The sequence below is a fragment of the Harpia harpyja genome, chromosome 12 (assembly GCF_026419915.1).
Source record: "Harpia harpyja isolate bHarHar1 chromosome 12, bHarHar1 primary haplotype, whole genome shotgun sequence".
In the NCBI taxonomy this organism is placed as follows: Eukaryota; Metazoa; Chordata; class Aves; order Accipitriformes; family Accipitridae; genus Harpia; species Harpia harpyja.
Genome location: NC_068951.1, coordinates 7,489,418 through 7,512,326, shown reverse-complemented (window position 1 = coordinate 7,512,326; position 22,909 = coordinate 7,489,418). Strand labels below are relative to the sequence as shown.

Here is a 22,909-nt window from a genome sequence, read left to right as displayed (position 1 = left end):
GGTGCTCACGTGCATCCTTGGGCATCTTTCTGGATCAGGCAGGATGGTGGTGCCTCACCTGGGAGCGGTGGCACCGCCCAGGGCAACACGCTGGACGGGGCCAGCTCTCTGTAGTGACACGCGTGTTCAGGAGTACACCTCTGCGGCCGGGGGCCTCCCTTGCAGCCCCCAGGGTCAGCCTTTCACACCCACCTGTGGGCACAGCACGAGCCGCTGAGGCAGCACAGCCTTGGGGTTAGCGGGATGCCAAGGCGGCACAGCTCCCCGCTAGCTAGAGACGCCTGCGCCTGGATCGATGACAGCTCGTTAGAGCCAAGCAGGGCAGCAGGGAGGGCTGGATCTGACAACACAGGGAAAAAGCATTTTGGAGAGTTTGCAGCTTCCCCCGAGAAAGCCTCTTCTTGGTCAGAAGTTCACATCTACAAATAGTAGCCTGGTTTTTGCTGTACTTCTGGATTCCTCTCACATGGGAATGGCCATGAATGATGTTTTCTGTCATCCCTAACTGGCAAGGAGAGTCTACCTCATCCTGGCAGATAACGACCTGGCTTAAGTTATTCATGACTTCATCACCCCTTGGCCAGACTACAGCAATGCGGTCTCCTGGGCACAGCGCCCTGAGCCAGCCCCACATTGTGCGTCAGTGCTGAGGCCGATGGCTGCTCCTGCCCTTCAGGTGTCCAAATCCGCACAGGACACCTCTGTCCTCCCTGGCTCCATGCACTGTGCGCACCCATGAGGGGACAGTCCCTGTGCTGGACAGGAGCCAGGCTGAGGGAAGAAAAAAAAGGACTCGGTAGCCGCTTAGAGCAGCATGGTGATTTTGGTTGCGTCTGCGCTGGGATTTGAAGCTGCTCTTGAGTTTGCCCATAATGAGAGTCCAGGATCCATGTGTGGATGCATAAGGCCTTTTACCTCTGACCGTAGGTCTCATAGGGAGAGCACCATCCCGGAGCCACTGCAGGCAGCCAGGTATCTCCAGGACCTTCTTCAACTCCCATCTTGCTGCCATGGCTTGCTTGTGAACCTCCTCGCTTTGCACCCGGACACTCATCACTGCCGACAGGCAGAGAATTGGGACCAGAGAGCAGAGGACTGAGCACTCCTTCTCCCCAGCACCACTCGCTTATTCATTGCTGCTTCTACCTTGGCTCCACAGGAGATTTCACCTCTGAAGCAGGAGTCATTCCACACTACAGCCTCAAAATGATCCTCAGCCACGCTGTGAAGCAGCCAGCGCTGGTTGTTTTGTTCCCAGCCCTGAATGTGTGCTTGCAGAGAGGGAAAGAGGGCAATCTGAGATGAGAAAGGGGCTGTGATTCTTCCACTCCTCCTTCACCACTCTCCAGACAATGTATAAGAGAAAAACAATTTGTGCACAAGAAACAGGAGCAAGGAATTTCAGTGTGCTTGCAGGGAACAAAACAAACTGAAGAAAATAAGGCTATTGAAAAAGTGTCAAGTTGGGAAGAGTGGGACAATGGGGCAGAGCTATTTATTAATGCACGGAGCTGGAGACTGCAGAAGGTAGACAGGACCAGCTGGAAGGTCAGTTCAGGATCTTTATGTTTTAATCCTTTAGGCGCAAGATGTTTACCAAGTGAGGGTACGGAAGTGTGCATGGGATGTGATGACAGCTGGGCAGTAGAGAGGATTTCTTCTCATCACAGGGTACAGTCAGTGTGCTCAGGCATTGCTGAGGGTGGGAGATGCATCCTTCTTGGGCCCTGAAGAAGTCCACCTTCTGCCAAGGGACAGCAAAAGTCCTGCTGTGAAGAAGACTGCTCTGATACGGTCCCTACTGCTGACACACGAGCAGTCATCACATTTTTGGGAATGAAAGCGGAGCCACACTTCCTTTCCTTGTCCATTTGGGCTGCAGTCCAGGAGCAAGGCACCCTGCACACATGGGTCCCTGCGGAGGGGGAAGGAGGCATTGCTGGAGTGACTGACACCTGATTTTGCCTTATTGAGTAGACATCGATCCGCTGTCTCTGCCCATAATAATGATAATAGAGTTGATGCTAATCAGTCCGTTTGTTTCCAGAGCTGGATGTGTGTGTGTGTGAGTGTATGCCAACAAGGCTCATTTGGGCTGAGAAATTACAGATGGAAATGATGCATTAATTCAGCCAGTGCATTCCCTTGCACTCCCTGGACACCCCAGAATCATCCCCCAGATTGTGGCACACTGAGCCTTCCCGTGTCCCTGGTTTGCATGATAAGAGGAGGCAACGAAGGCCTGGAAATAGGATGCAGATATGAACTTCCAGACTTTGCCTTCTGTCCCTACAAATATGGAGCGCAGATTTGGTGCCTTATCTTCAACCAGTGTTTCCTGATCTTGTAAGCAGAGAGCCACCAGCCCTTTCTAGAGGAATACAAACAAAATCTGTATGCTGTGCACAAAATCTGTGCACCATGTGCTGTGGCCACAATGATTTTCATTTATTGCTTCTGTTTCTTTTTCTCCACCCACAATTTGATTTATACACTTGCAGAGAAAGCATCCCTTCTTCCTCTGATCCCACAGGGACGATGGCTGGTCCACTATGAGACTCTGAGATAATCTTCCTCAGGTAAGTCACTACCTTTATGCAGTCGGTGTCTGCTCACACAGTCCCTGGCCAAAAGAGCTGTCTCCCTCCTGCGCCCAGTGCAATGGGCTTCTATTATCAGCAGCTTCTATCTGCAAAGCAATTGATAATAACAAATAATTAAAATTGCATTTCTGTTTCAGCAGCCTCTGGGTGCTCTCCCTAGCTAAAACAAGAGCTTGTCAGTGTGAAGGGCCATAGGAAAACATGTTTTTCTCAGCTGTGAAGTGTTGCTTCTGAACTCTTTTTTTACTCCATTCTGTGTCCATCTTATTTGTTGCCGTTCTTCAGGTCAGAGGCTGTATCTTCTCTGGTTCTGCATTGTGGGGTGCCAAATGCAGGCAGTTTGTTGTTATTTTTCCGTGCTGTTTGCTTGCTTGATTGATTTTGGGGCTGAAACGACATGCAGAGTGGATTGAAAAGCTCCACTGCTGCTCTTAAATAACTCCCTGTGTAGACAGCCTTCTTCTGGAATGCGAATGGGGTTTCCTGCTTTAGCTTAATCCACTTCCACTTCTAACCTGCTACCTTGCCTCGAGTCAAAATGTTTGTGAGGGGAGCTATCACAGGACAGCTCACCCGGACAGCTAGCCCATGGAGCTCCAGCCTAAAATCCCAGCCTCCACACCTGCAGTATTTATGATCTGCAGAGGCCAGAGCTGACCACCCAGAGCTGGCAGGGGGATCAGGGGAGCAGCAACTAGAATGTCTTGGAAGAAACTAACTCCAACCTCTCTCCTCCTCCCACCCTCCAGCATTTCTGTGGCAATTTAGGGTATTTATTTATCTGGCATGGGTAAGCTTTTAGAATAAAATACTGTAGCCATTTGCAGAGGTGGCTGTGGCTGTGATGCAGTTAAGAAGGCTGCACAGCATCTCCCCAGGCATGTGGTACAAGGCAGACACTGTTGAGCTAACATGGGGCCACAACCCTCCGGGGTGCACGTGCTTCTCCGCTGTGTCCCATTTGCCACCCTGCAAAACCATGTTTCCAGGGTCCCTCTGCCAGCCATGCCACAAGCACATGGTGACCCAGGGGCTCCAACACCTTTCCTCCACAGATGAATCTACAAAGAGGCAGGTCCCCCAGAAGGCCATGCCCCAGCCACGGCGAGAGCATGGACACGTCTCCTCCACCAGCGAAGGAGCCAGTCCTCGTCTGCAGGATGCACGGAGCCACTGGGTGTCAGTAGCATCCCACTTCCCAGCCGCTCGTGGACGTGGAGGCCAGAGGACGAGCTTTCCTCCATGGAAAGCAGAGCTCTCCCCGAACACCAGCTCCCGAGAGCAGGTCACGCTGCACACCCACTGGGGAAAGGCAGCCTGCTCCTGTATTGAGGGGAAGGTGGTACCAGCCCTATCCCGCTGGTATTGCTGGTTGTTGGTCAGGTTTTCCCACCCTGTGGAGCTACAAGGAGGGATGCTACTGCTCCAGGAGCTGCAGCAATAGACTCTGAGCAGCAGAACCCCCTGTGCAGGCTCAGCTCCTTGTCAAGCACTGTCTGCTTTGGCGGAGGTGGCCGTTTTTTCACAAGCAGGCCCAGAACACGGGGTCTTCTCCCTGCCACCCCTCTTCCCCCTGCAGCTCCAGGAGTCACCCAGCCCTGGCTCTGCTCTGAACCTGTCCCTACACGGTCTGTGTCACCCCTACCACCCTCCATACCCTTCTCACCCATTGCCCCAGCCTGAAGGGAGCTCGTGGCCCCGTGAAATGGTGCTGTCTGGTGATTTTCTGATCATGTGGGGTGGGGGTTTCCCAGCCTTTAACAATTTACTGTAATGAAGCTTTTTGCAAGGACATATCACCTGTGGAGTGACATTTCTGGCTCAAACCAGAAGGAATGAAAAGTCCTGTGCCCCAGGACAGCCAGTGAATCCGTAATCCTGGCACCCACTTGAGTGGTAACTGTAGCTGCAGGCCCATCATTCGCAGCCAGGATCTGACCCACTGTTTTCCACATAACGTGTGAAGACCTGACTAAAGAGCTTTCCCCTGTTGCAGGTAGAGTCCTCTCAGTTTCTCCAGGTGGAGATGTTCCGTCTGCTGTTAATAATTCAGCCTTCCTTGGGTTGAAGTGAGGCTGTCTCCACAGCCTGCTGGTCTGGCTTTCATCGGCAAGATAAGATATGCTTTTTCATGCTTTACCTGTCTCCCCACACAGCCCTATGAATCTCATGTCCTGGCTGCATCCACCAGCCTGTCTGGGGATGAGAGATCTCTCTTGTGGGTGCACAAAATCTCTGAAGACCCCTCAGTTCTCAAAACAGAGGGGAAAATGTCCGAGGTCTCAGAAACAATGCTGGCATGGGATGCCTGCCTGCTCCTGACCAACTAGCTGGGCACAGGTTCTGCAGCCTGTTGGCTTTATTGACTCACCTCGTCATGAACGGTGGGATTTCCCCCAGACTGTTCACCCCCTGGGATGCATTTTCTTCATCAGACCCAGACAGGCTGTAACTTGCCCAAAGTCAGGTGGGGAAGTGGTGTTTGTACCCAGGTCTCTGCCCATGTGCACAAGAGAGTGAGGACTCCCCATATCCTCCTCCTGTTGGCAGGTCCCTGGTTTCCCCAGCGTACCTCAAGGTGGAAATGCCCATTTCTGCGGCCCACTGCTTCCCAGTGATGGCTCTGTAATGCAGTTTCCAGGACCATTATTTCTTGGCTGCCGATACCAGCCCAGGCACTCAGGTTGGGGAGTTAATGGTGTAATCGGAGCCGTGGTGTGAGGCCATGAGGGAGACAAGCTCCATCAATCCTTTTCCGTGTACACAAGCCCTTGATTAAAGGTTACGGGGTTAACTCGCTCCTGCTCACCGTGCCAAGGCAGGGAGAGAGGAAGGTGGGAGGAAGGGAACTAGCTAAAAGCCCTGTTTTGGGATGACTGCTGGGCTGTAGGCACTTAGGCCTGACATGCAGCTGTTATCCGCCATCCCACTTGCCCTCCAAAACCCTCTTCACCTAACGAGAGCTGTTTGTGCCCCTCCATGCTGGGAGGAAAGGAGCTTTGTGAGGAGTCAGTGTAGCAGCAGAGGAAGAGGCTGACTTCCCCCTTGCAGCTCCCTCTCCCTGCTCCTCCTCTCCCCCTGCACAGCAGGGCAGGGTCCCATCAGCTTGTCCCTCCTGCACGGGGTCCATGCTAGCCCCTCCATGCTGGAATACCTACACCTGGGAGACGACCTACTCAGGTTGCCCCCCTGAGTCCCAGAGTGGGATGGAGGAAAGGCAGATGTGTCCAGTTCAGGAGGGGACACTGCTGATGTCACCCTGTGTGGGACGGGGAGAGGATAAGTCAGAGCAGCCCCAAGGCTGCTCTAGGTGATGCCGAGCCCTGGGCATACACTAAGTGGTCCCAAGTTTCAGTCCCATCCATGTCCTCACTCTCTTTGCTTGTGTGAAGTAATGAAGCCTGGGCCAATGGTTCAGGCTCAGCATGTGCCTTGAGAAGCCCAGGCTCAGCTCCAGCCTGCGGGATGTCGTAAGCACCTGGGTGACCTGTCAGGCACCAATAATCCCAGAGATGCAAAGCAGAGCTCCCATTTTATTTGACATCAGGCAGCAAACGAGGCTTACCCTGCACAGATGAGGACTGATTTGCCTTCACTTAGACTTGATTGATAGCTGTCTTGTGCAGTTATCAGCAAGGAGATCTGTCATCCCCCACACAAGGGCCGCAGGTTTTGTAGCTGGAAGATTTGATTTAAGATGGGCACACTCGGCCTCAGCTCCGGCTGATGTGTTGTGGCGCTGGGGGGTGCGGGGTCAGCCAGATTCTGGCTTGCTGCTGACAGCCAAGGCCATCTTCACACCTTCCTGCCCTCCACCTTGTCTGGGGATGAGCAGTGTGTTTTCCTGATGCTCTTTCTCCAGGGGAACCAGGGATTGCTTTTAGCCTGGCAAATGCAATGCATTGGCCTGCTTGGAGCGCACATCCCTGCGTGCCAGCGTGTCTCTGCCTGTGCCTTTCTGTCTGCCAGGCCAGAGAGTGGAGAGGAAGAAAGTAGGAGAAGAGAAACCAGCAGGAGCACAGTGTCCCAGGACAAAGAAAATCTTTTGCTCTTTCTCTTCAGAGACTTTATCTTTCCTCTAGATGACAGATTTCTCTACAAATATTTTCAAATTTGGGTTTATTTGGTAGCAGTGAAGTTGTATTAAGATTAGACAGGACTTAAATGCTCTCCAGTTATGGCCAAGGGCTCATCGATCCTGTGGCCTGGAGGCAATTTGATGGGGAGGGTGCTGAGGCCACACAATATCAGTTCATGTACTGAGCTTGAGAACAGTGCTTTGTTCAGAGAGATACGAAGCCATGGTTTGATGTCACTGTGTCCCATGCCAGCCCAGTGGAGTACACCATAGGGAGCAAACTGTTGCTGAATGAAGAGCTCCCTGCATCACTCATCTCCTTATATTTGTGCTTTGTGCTTTCCTTTTCCTTTTTTGTTTTCTGCACTTAAGCAGCTTCAACAACCAGAATTGTTAACTCTTGGTGGGTTTTTTTTTCTTTTCTTTCTTCTGGCCCAGAATATTTCAAACTTTATTGTTTTTCTGGAAATAGCTATTTATTTTCCTCTGCTGTTGCTTTCTGCTTTCATCTCTCTTCTGTTCAAGTTAGTAGTCTCCCTTCTTGTGAACCTCTTTTCCCCTGAGACCTTCCTGATTTTTCATCCCCTTTTCCATACTGTCTCCTGTCAGCTCAATAGTTTTTCAGCCTTTCTCTCCTCATTTCCAGCCCTTTACATTTATTTTTCATTATGTCCTCTCTCTTAAACCTCCCCCGCATCACCACAAAGCCTTCTGCAAAGCAGCCCTCCAGCCTGGAGAAGAGCAGGGAGCATCTGATGGAGGGCAGAGCCCGAAGCAACAGCCTCTGCTCTGCCTTTCCAACTTTCTGCAGATAGCCCTGTAACAGAGTCCCACAACATACTGCAGAGCCCCAGAGGCCCATGTGTTTTCCAATGAGCAAACACACAGAAAGGTTTGTAGTTGGTGCTTGGGCTGGAAATGTGTGTAGCTCCTGCAAAACCTGAAGAGCATCCAGGGTGTTTCTGTGTCACTGTGTCCCAGCCTGTCCCTGTCATTGTGCTGCTGATGGTTTCTCCTGGTACATGTGGCAAGGTGTTACAAGGGTATGCAGAACTCCATATGCTTTGGAAGATGCTCTTGAGCCCCTGCTTTCAGGCTTGCTGTCTCTATAGCTGTGGAGCCTGGTTCTGAAGATGACCCTGATGCCATCCTCTGTAGGCCTTTCAGATATAACCCTGGTGTGTCTGAGGATGAAGGCTGTACTGGGGGGACTGGAGGTCTTCTGGTGCCTGTGTTGAGACAACTGGGTCATTGCCACAAGTGGAGCTCTCCCCGTTGCGTGGGAACATGCTCGCAGCCCTGTTCCCACACAGCCCCACACATCCCAGAATGGCTTTTTAAATAGGCTGCTCTGGGGTCCTCTCTCCCCTGTCACTCTCCCCACAGCCTCGGGGCTCTGCTTTCTCTGGCCTGGCCTTGGTGGCCCTCACACCTTCCAGGGCTCCTACTGTCTCTCAGACCCTACCCACCCGTGCATCAGCCGTGGTGGTGGCTCCTGCAGCTCTCAGCAGCATGTTGGATCTCTGGGTGAGGTGCTGCGTGGCCTTACCCCCACCCTTGTCTTGGCACAGGCATAAGATAGGGCACAAGGGAGGATCCACCCACCCTAGGTCCCATGAGGGTGGCTCAACCAACAGCAGACATGATGGAGGGATGGAGTCACCTGGGATGGAGGGATGGAGGCACCCATCAGCCCACATGGGCTCTCAAGGAGGATTTGATCATTGCCCTCCTGGATCTTAAGTCTCTGGGTGGTGGAGCCACCCCCTTGGGCTCTTTTAAGTGTTTGCTTTTACTTTTCTTTTCCCTCCTCTGATTTTTATTTGTGAACCTCATTTCGGCAATTAACCTCAGGGCCGGCGCGTCTCCTAAGAAAGATGCTCTCACTTCATTAAGAGATAATGGAAGCTGTCAGCGATTTGAAGGATTGCTCTCATGATGGGAGCAGGAGGGGGAAGAAATATATTCGCAGCAAAGTTACATTTTCATGTAAATTGTTTAAAGATTTAAATGGTTTCTATTAGGAAGGGTCACTGGGGCTGTGCGGAGGGCTAAATTAGTCCTTCTGTGCAGAAGCATAATATTGTCTATAAATGAAAAGGAATAAAGAAAAGAAAGCTGTTAAATTTTTTTTTTCACTCTCTCATTTCATCTCACACTCCCTCCCTCTGCCTCTCCAAGAGCCTTCCCCCTGCCTTTCTTTGGTTCTTGGATCTTTCTTCTGGTCTGTTCTCATCTACAGATTATACTTGGCAAGTTTGATTTGGCCTGGCCCTACCCAGCGCTGACTTCTGGCCAGCCAGCCCCAGCCTGCTATTGATGCACTGATGTTATCATCCCCATAAACCTCTGTTGCAAATGCAAATCTGCTGCTTTGGGTTTCAAGGCACACAGAGCCCCCACAGGGAGGGAGAGACCTGGGTGATCAGTTAATTTGTTAATGACTATCCCAAGTGGGTTGTTGGTTTGCATGCTGACATGTTAGGTGGAGTCACTGCTCCATTTCTCTGCTCCAGGCTGGTTGGTAATTCATCCACAAACACATCTTCGTATAAATAATCACAAGACAGTAATTTGCTCCAGTATTCACAGATGAACATGTTTTTGCACACACCATCGCCTGTCTAAATGTGATGGCACCTGTGGGGAATAGGTCTCCCCTCTCCATACGGATCCCTGCCCTGTTCAGGATCCAGCCTGCTTACAAGGGGATGCTGTTGAATTGGGAGAAGGTGATTTGCCTTTCCCTGGGAGCACTGGCTTCTTCGGTACTTGTGAGAGAAGGCATCCTGATAAAACACCTTCAGATGTCTGTCTCACATGTTTGCAGGTGAGACCACCTTTCAAGGAGCATTTAGAGGCAAACCCACGGTCCTGCATGTATATACAAGCTAGCAGAGATTTGCGCAAAAGTGCCCCCTTGCTATGTTCATTCTTGAAACTTCGTGGCTTTCTGCAAAGGTGCAGGGGCCTTCTCTGTTCATAGCCATGTGTCTGCACTGGTGCATCAATGAAATGGTTAAACTGCACTACAAAGAGCAGTCCTGCACTGCACACTAATACCTCACTGGCATTCATGTCAGTGACAAGGGCTAGAGGAATAAAATAGCTTTAGAGCAATCAGTGTTTTTCATTTACAAGGAGCTGGACAGACATCCCCTCTTGGAGGGCAGGAGCAGAGCACAAGGTGCAGACACCAAGGCAGGGAGAGGTGTGTGCCTGTGTCCTAAGCTGGTCCCTAGTAGGATGTCCTGATCTACATGGCATGCTGTAAAGCCTCCTAAACACCAAAGCACGTTGCATTCAGCAGAATTCAGCCCCCTGGCTCATCCCTCACATGCAGAACAGCAGAGATCAAATTCATCTCTCCGCACTGGAGGCTCAACTCCAATTACTGGAGGTGAGGCACTGATTGCTCTTCGCACACATGCATAAGGCACCCATGGAGACCTTGGGGGTGGGAGGTGTTTGGGGAATAGCAGGAGGTAGAGGGTTTTGCATGCTGGTGACTGGGAAGGGAGGAAAAGTGAGGGAAAAGAGGAAGACCTACATGAGAAGAGCAGAGGCTAAAAAGCTGTGGCTGGGAAGACAAGACTATCTCTGGGCTAGATTCTGAAGGATTTTGGCAGCAAAGAATTAAAAGCGGGGATTTCTTTGCAGATGAGAAAAGCTAGGATTTCAGTTCCTTCATGGGGAGCAGAGGAGCAAACTCACTGCAGACCGGGAGGTTAGTAGCGAGGGTGGGTTTGCATGCCCAGATGCACACACACATGCCCAACAGAGAACAGGAGCAGAAATACACTCTGTCTCTTTGTCTTTCACAGACCAGATTATAACTGGAAACACAGGGACAGTGCAGTCAGTTGGTACAACACCACATAAAGCTGCGCAGCATGTATTTGTACCACCTAAACTTGGGGCAGGGGGAATCATCTCTCTCTGTTCCTTCTACACCCAATGGGGAAAGATTGGCAGATGGAGAGGGCAAGTCTTGTCCCCTAAATGAAGCTGTAAAGTGCAAGCAGGTCTCTCTCATTCATTTATTTGGGCAAGGCTAACACTTCACACAAGAGGCAATGCTAGGCTAGCCAGCTGGTGGAGTAACAGGTCTCTGGTTTTGATCTTGGGAAAGAAAGAGATGTCTTTGCTCCTCCAGTTTGCAAGATCTGAGAAACAGGCCTGCCTTTCACGATGAGAAAATCTAGAATACTGAGCAAATTTCAAGCCAGTCAGTGGAGCATAGAGAGAGGCACACACCCAAATATATATGCCAACATGACAGCGTTACCATAAAAAAAAAGTCATCTCGCAACTTGCTGTTTCAGTGGAGCACAGAGGGAGGCACACACCCAAATATATATGCCAACATGACAGCATTACCATAAAAAAAAGGCATCTTGCAACCAGCTATTTCAGGGGTAGAGAGATTGCGTGCTGAGCAGGATCTTCTGGTCATCAACCTGAAATTCCCCTCAATAAGAGATAACAGCTACATCCTTGCCTTCCTAAACAGATCTAGCTTCTTGCTCAGTTTCTCATCCCTTGCTCCTCTGAATTGGAGGGTGTCCCACAGCTTTGCTCTTTTCATGGTGAAAGATCCTCTAATTCCAGCTGAAGAATGTCCTTGGGCTTCTTATCTCTATCTCTTCTAATGCTAACCTCAAATAACTCTCCTCCCTGTCCCCCAAAATGTTCCTCTCTCAGCTATTTGTTCAGGCAGCAGCTCCATCCCCTCCCTTTGCAGTCTACCTTTTGCCAAACTCTTGCAGGTCCGCAAGGAAGGATCTTCATCCCACTCATCCTCCCACCTGTTCTGGTTTCAATTAATCTCCGTTGAACATGGTTGATTGGAGTCATAACAGGACTCCAAACAAGGCCTCCTCAGGGCTTTGTGCAATGACAGAAGCAATCTCCTTTCTCTAAAGGGAATATCTCCCCTGACACCTTCTACTATCATATTTGCTTTTTTTCAGAGCTGTATTACATCAGAGATTTATCATCACCCCATGATTGGCAAGTTCATCTCTGCCTTTCTCCCCCTCACTTGTTTCCAGTGGATGAGCTCCCATCTTAGAGCAGAAGCTCCTTTTACAGGAGATTTTGTGCAATTGCTGTTCCTCAAGGTCACCTAATTTCTCCCACAGGAGAAATGGATTCCTTTCAGCTTTGGGGAATCAGCAATCTTCCTAAATCCAATATGTCTCTCTGTGCCAAATCCATCAATGGAAATGCCAAAGAGATGAGTCCCTTGGCCATTGTTTGAGGAACTCCACTTGTACTCATTGAATCTATCTCCTGCACTGCAGAGCCAGCACTGATGCCCACATGGGGCATCATTGTACTAGGCTTTTCATGCCTAAGACAATTGGTTCCCTTTTCAAAGAAGGGTGCCAGTTAGTGTCCGGCCACTAGATTTGGACTGATGTCCTCATGGGTCAGCTCAAGGTCTGCCAGAGAAATCTCATTTTCATCACAGGAGTAACAACCCTGAGTGCCTGTCTGCCAAGGGCAGCACCTCTGTGAAGGCAGTTTTTGCTCCTGGGCTGCTCAGTGGAGGAAATTTTGGCTGTTGATTCAGGCCCTATCTGATTTTTGGCTAGTTATTGGGATCCTGTTTGCAGAGTGTGGCCTTGGGTGTGGGTTGTGGCCATTGGGTGATGTGTTTGCACAGCCAACATGGCATGACCTGTCCTCCATAAAAGCATATTACATTGGACTCTGTTCTCTTCTCACCTTCAATATTGGCTAGAAATCGAAGTGTACTGTTGAGGTCAGAATAAAGGCTCTTTAGCCATCACAATTACTCTTGCCCCATTTCCTTAAGCGTGGGTGCTGTGTTTGGTAAACTCCAGGCATATGGTTCCACTCCCTGTTTGTTACATGCAGTAAAATTCCTTGTTGCCATGTTGGTAATTTCATATGTTAATTCATCGCAGATAGCCTCAGCTACTGACCTGTTTTAATATCTCCTTCCATTTAATTTAAATGGCATCAACTTCTGATCACTGGACCCATGTTTATTTTCTAGGTCAAGCTCTTCTGTAATGTCTTCACATTCACTGAAATACTACTAAAATAGCCTTATGTCTTCCTGGATCAGCAACCATTTGGAGACAAAGTCTGTTTATTATCATGCTCAGGAATAAGTGGTGCCTGCAATAAGCAACATTTGCTCTGCAATCTGTGCCTCAAAAATTAAAGCCTCCGTGATGACTCAGTCCCATTCTGATTGGGGACATCTAAACTCAAGTCTCCAGCACAATCTACAAACTCATTGCAGAGTCCCTCCCCAAAGAACTTTTATTTTTCATTAGCCTAACCCATCCTTGTCCTTTGGTCTATCCTTGCTGATCTGATTCCACTCCCTATGTTGTGGAGGTAGGTATGATGATTATGTGACTCTCTTCTTCTGACTCTGGGTCCCTCTGTCTCTTCCGAGATTTGTCAGCCTTAATCTCAGCATGCAACACCCAAACCTAACTAGGGGGGAATTTACTCTCTGGAAATAATTCTCCTCCCTTGAATAGCTCAGCATCCTCAAATCTTTCTCATGGCATCAGCACTTCGTAAGCCTGTTGGACTGCATCCTAACTGCAAGAAAAACCTCTGACAATCATTCAAACCTCTCTTCTTTGAACACCTTACAGCTTGGTGCTGGTACCTGCAATCAACTCCTGTGGGATTCTGGCACTGTTACTGTCCCAAGGTAAAGGACAATTAATAGCTTTTAACTTAAATTCATCTTTTTTCTTTTTTCTTTTTTTTTTTTTTGCCCTTGGCAGACACCACAGCCTTCTGTTCTTTCATCCCAAATAAGCAGCAGGCTCATCATTTCTTCCTAACAAGTCCCTACTCACAGATACCTGCCTGTTTCCAAGGTTGTGCAGGTCTGGTTTTTTCCCTCATCTGGCCTTTCTCCTGTTTTCTGATTGTCCTTGAAGTCCTCTGAGTAGCATCCTATCCCTCTTTAGGCTTTGAACCATTGCAATCTCTACTGTCTCCTCCTCTTTTCTGCTGAGGCTGGTTTCACATTCCCATTCAGAAGATCCCCGTCAGTTTGGGGCTGGGATCTTCCAGATGTAAACAGTTTCTTTCAGGAACACATCTAAGAGTGATACATATGCCAGAACCCCTTGAATCCTGTTATGTTTATTACCATTTTCTTTGTGGGGCATTTCTTCTAATTGTTACCATTTTTCCAATCTCTAGACTTAAGCAGTGAAAATCTCCCAAATTCCCTTCTAGGCACTCTCACGTGAGATCTCGTGTTTGATTTCTTCTCCCTTTCATGTTTTCTGTTTTCCCACATAGTGTTTGGTACTTCCTCTGCCACAGCCTGTACTCAGTGCTTTATTCAATGCATTTTTCTACAGATCAGCAGCTGGAGAAGATGCTTGGTGAAGGGGCTGTGGGTGTCAGTATAGGACATGTTGCTGGGTTTCAGGATGTGGAGAAGGAAGTTTTTCTTTATTTCTAGCATGCTGGGGGCATTGAGTGAAAGGGATGGAGTTGGATGGCCATCCTTGTACAAACTGCCAGTCTATTTGACTGGCAGTCTGCCATGGCACCCAGAAGAGTAGAAGGGATATCCCGGGAAGATGATATCATACCTTTCCTTCCTCCCATTTTACCAGCCCTCGGCTAGTCAATTTGGGCTCACACCATGTCTCCATTGACCTTCTGGTAACATAAGGACACCAATAATCTTATATTTTATTCAGAAGCTAACTCAGAGTCAGTTCATGCCTCATCACAAGGGGAGCACCCTGCTGCCTGCCTCACCCTCCAGCCTTTCGTGTCCTCCCTCAGTGCTTTGGCATCAGGCAGCTCCTTCGACTCTTGGCTTGAGTTTTGAAGATGCACTTCTCCAGGGGCCATGCCTGGCTCAGCCTCCCCACACAGCTGCTGAAACACTGGCAGCCTTTCCTTGGAGGCAAGGAAGTGTTCCAAACCCTTGGCTTGCTTCTCCAGGTGCATGGGGAAGGTGAAAAAGGCGGGGAGGTACTTCGGAAGGGGGGGGCAGCAGTCTGTAGCTGTGCCGGGGTTGTGTTTCACCTTGGGGTGGCAGGAGACAGATCCTTTGTAGACCTTGTGGGTGCCTGCACCATCCAGGGTGTGAGATGCAGTAATGTTCTTGCAGCCATCGAGGAAGATGTATTTGATGGGCCTGGAGGTGTGGGAGAGCGTGCGCTCGGGCAAGGGGGAGAGGCTCCTAGCTGCACACTGGGGAGCTGGTGCTGACATCGTTGCTGGCCTCACCTAGGGATAAACCACATGATTAGCAAGGTGATGGAGCTGGTCAGGAATTCTCAAAAACCCCCCATTTTTTTCCCTCAAAAAAATCTCAATTTCCTGGATCCTCTCTCCTCCTCCCTTCTCCAAACAGACCCAACTTTGACAAAATTTACCTCAAGAACAGTGACACAACTCCATCATAGACTTCCATGTCAAAATCAGAAGTAGTTATCCATGAAAATTAAGACTTTGCTGTGTTTGTCGTGGAGAAGAAGCTTGAATCTCAAGCTCCAGTTCATAGATGACTATAGTTACCACCAGCCTGGGTGTGGGAGTGTGTTGTCAGAGACAGACAAGTTGTCTGTGTCATTCTTGGAGCTATTCCTCTTTACAGGAATGAATAACCACTGAATGGATTTAGGATCTGAAACTACATCTTCGGGGAAAGGCTGACCCTGTGGACTCTCAAGCAGCCTTCTGTGTTCTTCCATCATGACCCACTGAATATTTAAGCTCTCTCCCAGGTTTTGTACATTGCTGTGTAAAATGCAGATTCTTTTGGGGGGAAAAAACCCAACCAGTGAGGCCTACTCTACACTTTGATACCTGGCAGAAACCTACAGAGTTGACAAAGAGCGAAGGCAACCAACCCAGTTCATGGATAATTCATCTCATGCATAACTCATGCCCACAGATTTCATGGATAATTTAGGATAAGGGCTTACAAGATCAGGATCTCACATGGAAGTGAAGGGTCTCTCATGAACAAAGCTGATGGGAAACTTTAGCTGTGGGATGGAGAGTTTCTGAATGTAGCAACATGCCAATGGCTGAGAGAGCAGAAAATGGTGTGGTTCCTTGAATGTTGGTATCTCCCAACCTGGCCAAGTTCAAAATAGGTTTGGCACAGCCTCCTGTCTCTGAGAATGGCCAAAATCAGATCAGTCAAAAGGAGATGCGAGCATCCCAGCTCCACTGTGTGGAAGCAGGAGGTCTAATATCCTGGGGCTTGTCCAGAAATCCAGAAAAAACACCTTCCTCTGCAGTCCAAATGCCCAGCTATAGCAAACAGAAAGATGACACTGCCAAAGGGACTGGGCCTTTTCCCAGCAGATTACAATAGCAGCTGGGACGTTACCTTAGGTGGGGTTCAGGACCAATGCACAAGACAACAGTCACTCAGTGAGATCATTGTGCTGGTAGGACCTGCTTGCAGACCCTGATATGCTTTCTACAACCCCAGAGCTGCTCAGACAGACCAGCATCCTCAGCTCCAACATGGTTTGATTGCAGCTGGTGGAGACTGACCCAAGGCCTCAGTTGCCCTTGCTGTGCCAATGCACTCACGATTGTTGCCTGTTTTCCATCCATTTTGCTACAGCATTGGTTGGTAACTCTAATATGAGCAGAACATAATTAAGCATTTTTATCCTTATTAATCATTAGTACTTTCTTCTCCTCTTCCAAAAGCAAACCAGAATGGGATGGTTGATATTTTTCCCATGGTGTGAGAGCGCCAGAATTTCATGCAGTGAAGGAAGAAATCTGTGCTCTTACTTAGACTTGGGCCATACCATGGTAACATGTTTAAACCACTGACGAGGAAGGCAGACAGCACCCAGCCGGAGTCCAGCTCCTTGGATTCATAGGAGGCTGGATCTTAAAGCTCAACTCGGAGGCATCAAACATTTAAACAGACCAGTCGAAGGCTGAATTATTAAAATCACCCTATGTGAAATGCTTCTCTGCAAGAAGATGAGCACTCTCCTTCCCTGGTTCATTGTCTCTGCGGGGTGTCAGAAATACTAAGGCTCATTCTGCCTTTCCCATCCCCCTTGAGATACTTGGAACAACTGAAACACTCCCAGCTGCCAAGAAACATTGAATATTTATGAATCCCTGTCCTGGTTTCGGCTGGGATAGAGTTAATTTTCTTTCTAGTAGCTGGTATGGTGTTATGTTTTGGGTTCAGCATGAGAAGAATGTTGATAACACACTGATGTTTTCAGTTGTTGCTAGGTAGTGTTTGTACTAAGTCAAAGATTTTTTAGCTTCTCATGCCCAGCCAGCTAGAAGGCTGAAGGGGCACAAGAAGTTGGGAGGGGACACAGCCAGGGCAGCTGACCCAAACTGGCCAGAGGAGTATTCCATACCATGTGACGTCATGCCCAGTATAGAAACTGGGGGTGTTGGCCGGGGGAGGGCAGATCACTGCTTATGGACTAACTGGGCATCATTTGGTGAGTAGTGAGCAATTGCATTGTGCATCACCTGTTTTGTATATTTTAATTCTTTTATTATTGTTGTTGTTATTATTATAATATTATAACCATAATTGTTATTATTATAATTATTATTTTTTTTTTATTTTCAGTCCTATTAAACTGTCTTTACCTCAACCCACGAGTTTTACTTTTTTTTTTTATTCTCTCCCCAGTCCCACTGGAGTGGGGAGGAACTGAGCGAGTGGCTGCGTGGTGCTTAGTTGCCGGCTGGGGTTAAACCACAACAATCCCTTTAATCACAGAGGCAGGGACCATTCCAGCCAGCCTAGTTTGACATGCTTTTGGCCTTACCTCCTACAGAGGATCAAAACTTGCTCCCAGAAGGTTTTTTCACCCCTGTGGAGCCAATCAACAGTCTGTCCAGTTCAGGTGGCACACCCTAGCAGTAGCTTCAGGGACAGAGATACTTCATACCTGCTCTTGCACCGCCTTTTGGGGTAAGAAATACAAATTAAATTGCCTTGGGATATGCCTCCACAGCTTCAACCTTGCAAGGAGAGAAGCAGCAAATCACAGGGAAAGTCTCCTGACTTCCCTACCGTTTTCTCACCATTGTTATCCCATTATTGCACTGCATATGGTGCTTGCTTCCGCCTCCAAAAGAAATGCAAGCCCAATACAGCCTTCAAAGTGAAGGAAGCAGTGATTTTTTTCTTCCTCATTCTTCTGTATTTTCCCTTTCCCCAGCTTACAGTAAGAGAGAGAATAGGGAAAATTAATCATGAAAAAAGAGGTTGTTCTTTGGTCAAAGTGAAATCCAACTTGGAAGAGCAGGGATTTTCTCTTTTATCTTCTTGTTTGTGTTCCAGCATGCACAGAAATAATTTTTGAAGTTCTTCATAAGCATTTGGTATGAAAGGAAAAGTCCTTGGGTTTTTTGGTTTTGGTGTTTTGGTTGGGGGGGGGGGGTGTGTATTATTTTTTTATAAACATACTTATTACCTTCTTTTAAGTGGCTCTATCATGTAGTATGTTCAGAGACTCTGGTTTGAGAAAGCTTTTGAAACTGCGTATCTGACTGATCAAGGCACTTGTGTAAATGCTTTGTGGGTGCTTGCAGCCTTCACAGATAAGAGATTCGTCAGGGTAAAAGGCAAGTTATTTCCAGTTGAGTTCACTGAGAAAACATCTGGCTTTTAAACAAATTTCCAGGTAGAAAACAGAGCATGAGGCTTGTGCTATGGCAGAAGGCAGTAGGAAGGCTTCTGGCTGACCTATTGAACAGCTCTTTTGAGAAGGAGCGTAGGGTTTCATTGCTGCCAAGTAGGCTTTGCAGCAGAGCGTGCAGGGACAGCACCATGCACGCCTGTGAGTTATTTCCAGTGCTCACCAGCATGGACACAAACCCAAGATCTTCTAAACCCCAAATGCTGTAAGAAAAGCTACAGTGAGAGTGGTTCTGATCAAGTAGCAATCTGGAGAACTCTCAACAAGGAATCTGTGTGCAGGGAAGCTGAGATGGGTCAATGATAGCTGACTTGCATTAGTCAGCTATCACTCCTGAGGCCATCTGGTTTTACGGAGACTTCTCTGCACTTGACATTGGCCTCCCTGGACCCAGCAGGAGTGGAAAAGCTGCTCAAATGTGTATTAAAAAATCTGATGTTCTTGGAAGACTCACCGAAATCCTGGATACTTTTCTGTTTGGTCCTGCCTGACAATTGACGTCTTCAAAACACTTCCACAAGGGCCTGGATGCCATCCACCCTGGCTTTGGGGGATTCTGGCAGAGGTTGTGCATTGCCATTGTGACATCCCGTTGTCATGCCAGGCAGAATTCTGGGCTCCAGGTCACAAGGGACCAAGCTCTGACCTTGTGTGGCACCAGTGCAAATGCAACATGCCTTCATCTCTGTTGAGATGTTGTGCACGACCACAATGGGAAGGACCTGAGGACCGTATATGTCGCATGCTTCCCACCACCTAACTGGAGGTGTCACTGTCCTCTAATTAAGGCATGGGAGTTGCAGGTCCCTTGGAGAGCACTTGTCTCATCAGATGTTGGAGGACCCCTGCACTGTGGTGACAGGATGGATGTAGCCCTCCTCACACCAAAGTTGTGGTAGGCACTGTCAGCACGTGTCCTGGATCCCTCTATCACATGGCCATCACCCATGGGTGACATGCAACCCTCACCCAAAGGGACACCTGTATTCAGGTGACATGATATACCTGCTCACACATGGCTGTAGGATGCTTGCAAATGTGGGATTTGGGGAATTTTTGGGAACTCTCTGGGTTTTTAAGTTCCCCTGAGCAGAGGTTGCTTGTGCTGTTGATAACTCTCAAGTGAGCAAAGATCTCTATGATGGCTTCACATGTTGTGATAATGCTGCTACCAGGCTGAGTGAAAAAAATCTGGTACCTCATGTCATAGCAGAGCTACATAACTCTCCAGGCTTGCTGAAGGTGTAGCAGAGCCTGGTATACTTCTGTAAGGCTCGGGCTTCCTGTCCTAAAACATTTTTTGCAGCTGTTAAACAGCTTGTTGCATTAAAACCCATGAATGAATTGAAGTCATTCTTGTAAAGAAACAGGTTGCAGGATTTTTAGCACTCTGGGAATTGGGAGCAACACTGCTTTGTAAATTAGATCTATTAAATACTTAGTAATATCAAAATTTCATGTGGTACTTTTCTTCAAAGAAGTCTGAGGTGGCTGTGTTCATCAAGCAATTTTCCCTTAGACTGACCTGGCCTTTCAGAATCACCTGGGAGGTCATATTTGATCCCAGGTTAATTCCTAATGAGATTTCCTACTTCCCCAAGGCTTTCTGCTGACATATACAAAAAGACAGACCAGACCAGAGCCTTTTATCCAGACATTTCTCAGCTTTGAAGAAGCTTCTGCAATACCAGGCATTGCCAATCACATGTCTTTAACAGGCCAGAACTGAATGGTTCTGATCCTTGGGAACCATGAGCCTGGATCTGAGGGAGATGGTTCATTCCTGCAGTGGGTGATCCCCACTGTTGCATGTATTTTATTGAAGAGGAGGATGGGATGGTCCAGCTGCGTTTTGGCTTTGTGCAATGCTTGGAGGGTGGTGATTGCAGACCTCCAGCTGTGGCTAACAAGTGCTGGAATACCCAAATAACAGCATGAAATGGTAACCTTGCAATTAGCACATCCGTGTAATAAATGAGCCAACGATCCTCTGAATGTGAGCGCTTCTGGTGGTGCCACTGGTGTTTGCTGGTATTATCAGTTCATCCCAGGATTGCTTAAGGCTGCCTTTAACTGCAGATCTCGTGCAGTACAGCACACAAATCACCCTAGCCCCGGTAAAACGCAGCTACTGTGGGACAGAGCTTTAGGAAGTATTTAGCAATGCACAACAGATTTATGAAACAGGCAGCCCAGATGCTGGACTGTTGGACATTCAGTTTTGAAATCTCTCCAAACTGCAGATGGGCTAGTGGAGAGAGAAACCCTCCCACCTGGAGCTTCTCTTACACACGCCCACACACCTAACCCACCAAAACCCCTGAGATGACAAAGAGAGCCCTCCTCTTGCAGTCACATCATTTTGTAAGGTGTTTTTATTCCTCTGCATGTATTTATCTTGTTTATTCTGGCTGTGCATTGATACAACAGGTCATACGTTTGGAAGAGGCTGCCAAAGATAATATACATCCTGTCATAGTAACAAGATCATCAGAAGGAAAACTGAAGAGATAATAAACCAGCAGGAAAGCTGAAGAGTGAGAAACAAAAGAGAAACAGAGAAGAAGTGACAATGTTATCTTTGTTTAACGCTCCTCTGAGTCACCATTAGTTATTTAAGATATTCATCTGCTAGCTCCCAACCCTGTCAAATTAAGAGATCCAAGGGGCGGTGGTATTTTTTCATTGCCAAACAAGTTGCTCTGGTCCAAAGGGAGAGGAAGCTTCCATGAATGATGGTTGCATTTTATTGCAGCTCACTCTGGAGGCTAGAAGGAGGCAGTTTACCACCACACAGGGCCATGTGGTAGCACATGGGCTTTCTTCTGCGTATGAATGTTTCTGTGGTGGTTGGTCCACAGAGGCTGTAATGCAAGGACAGTAAGGATAAGGAGGACATTAAGGATAAGGAGGACAGCAGCACCAGCCCATTCCCACAGCTGGAAGCCAGATACTGCATGGACAAGGCAAGGGGCTGGGAGCAGCCCGGGACACCTGCCTTTTGGAGAGAGGTTGTCAAATGGGGGAAAATAGCTCCAAATCAGCTGCTACAGTTTTCCAAGGAGAATGAGTGTAGGTCCATCATAGGGCAACCACAGGCATCCAGGAGAGATGGTGCTGTGGGAACTGAGTGGGCATCCAAGATGTTTTCATAGAGAGCGTCAAACCCGACCCCTGGCCCCTCCAGACACCTGGACCAGGCAACACCTCTGAGTCATCATTTCTGCCATATCGCTTCTCCTTCTCTCCCAAAGACAGATCTCCAAGTCAAGTGGAGAGACCCAGGAGCCATCTGTCCTGCTGCCAGGAGAGGCTGCTGCGTGCAGCAGCACGCGTGCACCCACATGTGCGCGTGCGTTTGGGGAAGCGCCTCTTCCCTCTGCCTTTGCTCCTGTCAATTAACCCAGGTTCCAGGAGAGTTGCAAGAACATTAATTTAACATATGGGCTCAAAATAGTCAAGACAGCCTTTCCCTGAGGGCTTTGCAGAGAGAAAGGAGGCACCTGGCAGGGAGAACTGGTGAAGAGGGAAGGAAAGAAAGGAAACAAGACTGGCTGCAGGCTGCCCAGCTTCCCTTGATTCATATCTAGGGCAGAGGAGAGGGCAAAAAGGGTGATAGGAGGGATGGAGAGCACAGGCTGGATGACTTCTCCCCTTGCAGTGGAGCAGTTCTGCAGAGCACATTGAACAGGCCTTGGAGCAGCATCTCCCCACTGAGCCCCCCCTCCGCAAAGCCAGAGGCCTGCAAACTGGCGAGGCGTGGGATTAAATAAATTAATGATCTGAGGACGGTGGATAGGAATCATCATCTTGCTGGTAAAAAAACCCAAAACACAAGAATTGAGGATTTATGGCAGGGGTCAAAGGCTCACAGTCCCTTCCGGATCCAGGCTGAAATCTCCATGGGGTGCCTCATCCCCAAGCGGCTGCACATTCATTGCCAGCATGAAGGAGCAGGACAAAAATTATCACAGCCAAATAATTAGCAGCACAGCAGCCGGGAGGGCTGCATAGACAGATAATGTTGCAAAACTGTTAAACAGCAGATTTTAGCATTGTCCGGGATTTTCTGCTGAAGCCAAAAAGAGTGGGGGAAGATCTGAGGCATTAGATGTGGGAACTTTCCATACAGTCCAGTCGTCCGTGACTGATTTGGGTCCTGTGTAACTCCTTTTGCACACTATGCCTGCTGTATAATCTGCTGTATGAGACTATTTCCACATAAACCAATTCCAGCAGAAGCTTGCCTACCCTCTTCTTTAAAACCTCTGATAATGGAGGCTAAAAACCATCCTGGTCCCCGCAGCCGCCTGCACTGGCATTGCTCTGAGCAGGTTTTCTTGAGCTGACTTGTGCAAATCCCTGTGGACCCTGAGCACAAGAGATGCCACCAAATAACGGAGGTGCCAAGTGGCACTTCTTTCTGGGGTGGAAAAACAGATGTGAGAGCTGAACTGTCCCTCCTACCGAGAGGATTTTATTGATACCAGGAGAGACACCATTGCTTGTCCCCGGTGTGGGCTCAGCATCGTGCCAGGCAG

General features: G+C 48.5%; 1 protein-coding gene across 1 annotated transcript in view; it reads left to right on the top strand.

The window, feature by feature from the left end:
• The first annotated feature begins 15,887 nt into the window (after positions 1-15,887).
• The window catches only part of LOC128149263 (C-C motif chemokine 3-like), a 169,938-nt gene continuing 162,916 nt past the window's right edge, over positions 15,888-22,909 (top strand). The window contains exon 1 of the mRNA XM_052804251.1: positions 15,888-15,893. The gene's annotated coding sequence lies outside the window, so the exon portion shown is untranslated. The remainder of the gene's footprint in view (positions 15,894-22,909) is intronic.